Source organism: Arachis ipaensis, chromosome B7 (assembly GCF_059453495.1).
Source record: "Arachis ipaensis isolate K30076 ecotype BB chromosome B7, ASM5945349v1, whole genome shotgun sequence".
NCBI classification, from domain to species: domain Eukaryota; kingdom Viridiplantae; phylum Streptophyta; class Magnoliopsida; order Fabales; family Fabaceae; genus Arachis; species Arachis ipaensis.
In genome coordinates, this window is record NC_142442.1 from 29,935,529 (window position 1) to 29,942,527 (window position 6,999).

Below are 6,999 nucleotides of genomic sequence, written 5' to 3' on the forward strand. Positions count from 1 at the left end.
TAGAAGGTTGAGATTTGAGACATGGAACATCGGTACTCTAACAAGAAAATCCATAGAGGTGGTGAACACCATGACAAGGAGGAAGATTAACATTATGTGCCTACAAGAAACAAAATAGGTTGGTGCGAAGGCTAGGGAGTTGGATACTTCCAGTTTCAAACTTTGGTATACAGGAAAGGTGAAGAATAGGAATGTGGTTGGTATTATTGTGGATAAGCAGTAGAAGAAGGATGTAGTGGATGTCAAGAGGGTGGGAGATCGAATCATCTCTATCAAACTTGTGGTGGAAGGAGGTGCTTTTCATGTGATTAGCGCCTATGCACCGCAAGTGGGTTCGGACGAACAACACAAGATAAGGTTTTGGGAGGATTTTGAGAGTTTGGTCCAAGACATACCTTCGGGAGATAAGATTTTCTTAGGAAGAGATTTAAATGGCCATGTTGGAAGAGAAGGGATTAGGTATGGAAGTATTTACGGAGGTCATGGTTTCGGAGTGATCAATGCCAAGGGTAAAACTATTTTGGACTTTTCCTTAACCTTTGACCTTCTCATCGCAAATACATGTTTTAAAAAGAGAGATAAATATCCTATAACTTATAAGAGTTGCATAACAAGCACTCAAATCGACTTCTTCTTGTTGAGGAGAGTCGACCGAAAATTTTGCATTAATTGTAAAATTATCCCGGGAGAGAGTTTGACAACACAACATAGGATGCTCGTCATGGATTTTCGCGTTGAGCAAAAGTTGAGGAAAAGACATCATACGAAGAAGAACCTAAGGACGAGGTGGTGGCGGATGAAAGGTGAGGAACAAAGAAGTTTCCTAAGACGGGTAGAAGAAGAGGTAAAGTGGGATGGGAATGGAAGCGCAGAAGAGATGTGAAGGGAGATGGCAGAAGTTATTAGAAGAACAACAAAAGAAAGTTTTGGTGAATCTAAAGGAATATGACCAAGTGACAAGGAGTCATGGTGGTAGAATGCGAGTGTACAAGAAAAGATAAAAATAAAATGGGAGTGCTTTAAAGAGTGGTCTTTATGCCGTAATGCAGATAATTGAAAAAAATATAAGACGGCTAAGAAAGAGACAAAAATGGCTATAAGTGAAGCAAGAACAAGAGTATATGAGGGTCTTTACCAGTCTTTGGGCACAAAAGAAGGAGAAAAATGTATATATAGAACCGCAAAGAGCCGTGAAAGAAGAACGAGAGATTTGGATCATGTTAAGTACATAAAGGATAAAGATGGAGAGGTGCTGGCTCAAGAGGAGAAGATAAATGAAAGGTGGAAGAGCTACTTCTACGAGTTATTTAATGAAGGACATAAGACTCTTCCGAGCCTTGGTCAGTTATGCACAAGGGAAGAAGATCAAAACTTTGACTACTATCGAAGGATTCGAGACTTCGAGGTAAAAGAGGCTCTAAAGAAGATGAAAAATGACAGGGCAGTAGAACCTGATAATATCCCGATTGAGGTTTGGAAGGGCCTTGGAGGAAAAGGTATCAACTAGTTAACCAAGCTTTTTAATGAGATTTTAAGGTCAAAGAAGATGCCTGATGAGTGGAGAAAGAGTACCTTGGTACCTATCTACAAGAATAAGGGGGATATTCAAAGTTGCAAAAATTATAGAGGGATCAAGCTCATGAGCCATACCATGAAGTTATGGGAAAGGGTGATAGAACGGGAGTTGAGAAAAGAGACACAAGTAATAGAGAACCAATTTGGATTTATGCCAGGCAGATCCACCACCGAAGTGATATACCTACTAAGAAGGATGATGGAGAGGTATCGTAATAATAAAATGGATCTACATATGGTGTTTATTGATTTGAAAAAAACGTACGATAGGGTGCCAAGGGAGGTCTTATGGAAGGTTTTAGAAAAGAGGAGAGTAAGGATCGCATATATTCGTGCAATTAAAGACATGTATAATGGGCCAAAACTAGTGTGAAGACTCAAGGTGGTGTGACAGAGGAATTTTCTATTGGTATAGGATTACACTAATGATCATCTTTAAGTCCATACCTTTTTACATTAGTCTTGGAAGTACTCACAGAGCACATCCAAGAGCCTGTGCCATGGTGCATGCTTTTTGCCGATGATATCGTCCTTATGGGAGAGTTAAGAGAATACCTAAATAAGAAGCTAGACTTATGGAGAGAAGCTCTAGAAGTGTATGGTCTGTGCATAAGTCGTAGCAAGACGGAATATATGAAATGTAAGTTCAGTTTGAGAAGGAAAAACCCTAGTATAGAGGTGAAGAGTGGAGAAAATATCCTACAAAAAGTTAAAAGTTTTAAGTATCTTGGGTGCATCATACAGGATAATGGAGAGATTGAACAGGATGTAAATCATAGGATCCAAGTAGGTTGGTCAAAATGGTGGAGTGCATCTGGTTTTATATGCGACAAAAAAGTGCCTTTAAAACTTAAAGGTAAATTCTATCGCACTGCTATAAGACTGCTATAAGACTGGTTATGCTTTATGGTACGGAGTGTTGGGTGGCCAAAGGGGAGCACGAACATAAGCTGAGTGTGGCAGAGATGAAGATGTTGAGATGGATGAGTGGTCATACGTGATTGGATAAAATAAGGAATGGAGATATAAGGGAGAGAGTTGGAGTTAGGGGTGAAAAAAGGCCAGGCAGCCTACCAGGGGCCTGTAGCCTGGCCTGTATTTGGCTTGGTCTGGCCTGGCCTGTTATAAAATAGGCACAGACTCATGCTCTTATAAAAGCCTTATTATGTTAATAGGCCAGACACAGGCTCACTAATTAGCCTTATTGGCCTGCCAGGCCTGCCTGGGCCTGTTAATACATAATTACATATATAAATAATTTTTTTATTATTAACAAAATTATGAGATATTTTAAATTTATTATATTTAATTATAAATAGTTTTGTATATTTTAAATACTTTAAAAATTAAATTTTTTATAAATATTAAATATGACATATTACATATAAATATGTTTATTAAAAAAAAATTTTTTTAAATAATATTTTTATTTTTATAAAAAAAATTATTAGGCCTTTTAACAGGCCAGACTTAATACTTTAAAAAAAGCATATAGCAGGCTGCAGGATAGGCTCAAACCAATTGACTACATGACAAGTCAGGCTTGTTAAGAGCAAAGCCTGGCCTGACCTGACCTATTTTCACCCCTAGTTGGAGTAGTACCCATTGTAGAAAAGATGATAGAATCGCGTCTCAAGTGGTTTGGACATGTGAGAAGAAGACCGACAGAACACCCAGTCAAGAGGGTGGATGAGATGGAAAATGGATAAGGGGTGAAAGGCAGAAGAGGATCTAAGAAGACCATCTATGAGGTGGTCAAACGAGATCTACATGTAAACAGTCTCTCTGTAAACATGATACATGACAGAGCTCAATGGCATCGTTTGATTCATGTAGCCGATCCCACTTAGTGAGACAAGGTTTTGTTGTTATTTATGTTGTTGTATATATATTGTCAATCTATCAATTATAATTTATATTCTTTGCAAAAATCATATATAAAATGGCGACTATAAGATTTTATATTAAAATATTAATATATAGATATACTACTCTCTTTTAACATAAAATAATTTATTCAGATTTATCAAGGTCTAATTTATCATTGATTTAACCTACCATAAATAGACAAAGATATTAAATTTCATATATAAAAAAACAATATGTTTTCATATATTTATTTATCATATTAAAAGTTAAAAAAAAAAAGACACAGAAATAATGGTCTGCATAAAAGTAAATATTATTATAAATTAAAAGCATACAACTTATAATATAGTTTCATATAAATAATTATAATATATGTTATTAAACCATCGTACGTTACATGATGTGTGTGTAGAGAGAATAGTGAAGTGTGTATAGGAATTAGTTATAGATTCTGTTACAAGGCTTATTAGAATATGTGTGCATGTATATAACTAAGATGTGAGACTATAATCTTCGGTGTGCCAATCTTTGATAAGTCTTTGATTCTGTATTTGTTGATTTATTGGTGGTTGAAGAAAATTTTGCTGAACATCAAGGTAATATTGAAGTTTTTAGCCATAGATTATAAGAGTTGCTAAATGTCTTCAGGTTAAGAAATTATCATTGCTGAGGTTCTCAACCAAAGAAATGGAAAGTGGCTTTGCTGCAGAAGAAGCAATTGCTTGAGTGGTGGTGATGGAAAATTGATTATTTTCAAATGATATTTTCAGATGATATGTTTTTTTGGTTCAGCCATAGATAAAAAATGCTCTTGATATCATGTAGAAGTTTTTAAATAGAGAGACTAAGAACTAAAGAAGTAGAAAAAATAGGATATGAATACTTGTGATAATATAAATGACTAAGCGATTTCATAACCTGAGCTTTCCTTAACCAGCTAACTTTATTTCGTAACCTTAACGTACTTTCTTTATTACTATATCATAGGCTTTCGCCACTTCAAATGTTTACCCTTTCTTTTTTTTTTTTTATTTGAAAAAAACGGGGCCTTACTTATTCTGTTCAGGGAGGATGAAAGATAAAGAAAGGGATCGAGGGGCTTATTGATCGGAAAAAGGGAAGAGACTTATTGGACCTAACTGAGAAGGAAAAAGAAAGGGATCACCTGACCTTATCTTGAGTGAGAGAGGCTAGTCGCAAGGCAGAAAGCTTAGTCTCAAGTCTGAGGGTGAACAAACGGGATTTCGATTTCATTCAGAACACGGCCAGTGATAGAAAGAAATACATTGACAGACGGAGTCACAGACCGGAAGACATGTATCCGAAGTCCTCTCCACTGAATACTGCCCTAAAATAATCCTAAGCTTCAAGCTCATCCAGAAAGTCCCCAAACCCACTAGCGGACTACTGATCCTATTAGAAAAAAGAAAACGAGACTCGTGCATGTGAGAAGAAAGGGTGGATTCCCTTTCGTAACTCAATAGGTGATTTGCAGCAGCTACACCAGGGAAAGAATGGGCATCTATTTATCTATTACTTTCTCTTTGACTTCAGATTGAGACTTGTACCTTTAGTCTGAAGGAAGACAAGATCAGGAACCCCAACCCACTGTTTTGTGCCACGTGGTTGAGCTTCTCACTGTGACATCCATTCTTGTCTAGTTTTCTAATAGAGCGAAAGCAGCTCTCCTTTATATGAGGGTATGCCTCTACTTGTCGTTAGAAGAGGTCACTTCTAAGGTATCATCTTGTAGTTCTAGAATTGGTTGATGTTCTTGCCTAGTAAGGCTGGTAAGTTAAGTATTGTCTAGTTATGTTCTTCGAGATTCTCTTTTGAAGAGGCATTTCTTCTTGGACGATGAAAAAAACTTTGATAGACCAGAGGTGTAATGTAAGCAAAGCCCTTCCTAGCAATAGTGGAAGGGTGATTTCATACTAAAACTTGACGCATTGAACACGCTTTTTATAAATAAACAAAAAAAAGAGGCGAGTCTGATTGCTTCGTAAGTGAATAGGGGTGAGTTTAGCTAATGAATAGGTTTTTTTAGTTGTGGTATAAATGGGGTGCTTTAGGCCCCATTGCCTTGTCGTTGTTTATTTATTTGAATCCGTTTTTTCGCTAACCGAAGATGAAAGGGGGTGCAGAGGCGCAGGAAAGGGTGTGGTTGTTTAAGCATCCAAAAGTTGAACTTGCTATTCTAGAAGTGCTTGTACCCGATCTTGATGGCACTGGTAGTGATATGCACTCTCTTTTCTCTCTTGCTTGTGGCATTGTAGTCTTTTTCTGCCTTTTACTTTTTTTTATGATGAATTAGTTACCTTAGCTCTCATAAGCAGCCCTTCTGGTGAATCAGTTGAGAAGTAGGCCTTGTTGGCTGCCCCCGTCAACTAGAGATCCTCAAAAGCAAATTGAGGAAGAGGCCATCTCAGTGATGATTTGATCTCCTTTTCTGACCTATGCTTTTATCTTACCTTGGGTACACGACCATTAGTTGCCTCTGTGTAGTCTGTACGTAACTCTTCATCCATTAAGGTAAAGGGAGTGCTTTCCGTCTCTTACTTAGAACGGTGTTATTTATTGGTTTTCTCTCTTTAGGTGAAGTATGACTGCTTTTCAGTTTTCAAATCATTCAATCATCAGTTTTTAAAGCCTTGCTTAGCTTCATTCTCCAATCTTATCTAAGTCAATATGGAACTCTGCCATTTCCACTTAAAAAGAATGGCCTTCTTCTTTCATGCCATTTCTCATCCTTTGGAAAAGGAACTTAAGCTCACTAATCAAACTCACCCCTGCTTGGCCTTCTTCTCTCCGTTTTCATTGGGTTACGAAGTAAGATTCGACTAGCTTTTAGCTTGGAGTGGAATAGCCAGGAAGAGGCACCAATTACATGCACACTTGACTATTCTCTCTACAGTGTGCACTTTAGGGTTTGCATGCTCTACTAGGATTTACGTGGTCCAATAACTCTTTGTGAAATCTCATTGCTTCTCTTTTTCTAAGTCTTATAAGTGGAATAATAATTCTTCTCTGGTTTTAAACCTTATTAGTAGAATCCTAATTCTTCCTCTGTTTTAAGCCTTTTCTTAAGAATCATTGATTGTGATATGGATAATCAAGAAGGAAAAGGGTTGAAGGTTAGGGATAGGGAGAGACTACAATTAGAAGAGGTTATCTGCTTTGATGAATTAGATGTTAAAGGTGGATTTGAGGAATGTAGCAGAAGTTTGGTTGGTAGAATATTGGCAAACAAAATGTTTAGCCTTGGCACAATTGACGTTGTGACATATACAATCTGGAGGCAATCGAAGGGCCTGCGAGTTCTCGATCATGATGATAATACTTTCCAATTTATCTTTTTCGAAAAGGAGACCGATTTATTCGAGGTGGAAAAGGGAATATTGTGGCTATTCAAAAACTATATCCTCAATATTAAAAGGTGGTCGGTGGACATGGAGATGGCAAAGGAGGATTTTCTTTTATTCCAATCTGGATCCAATTATATATGGGGCTACCAGAGTATTGTAAAATAAAAAAAAAATTGGGAAAGAAAATTGG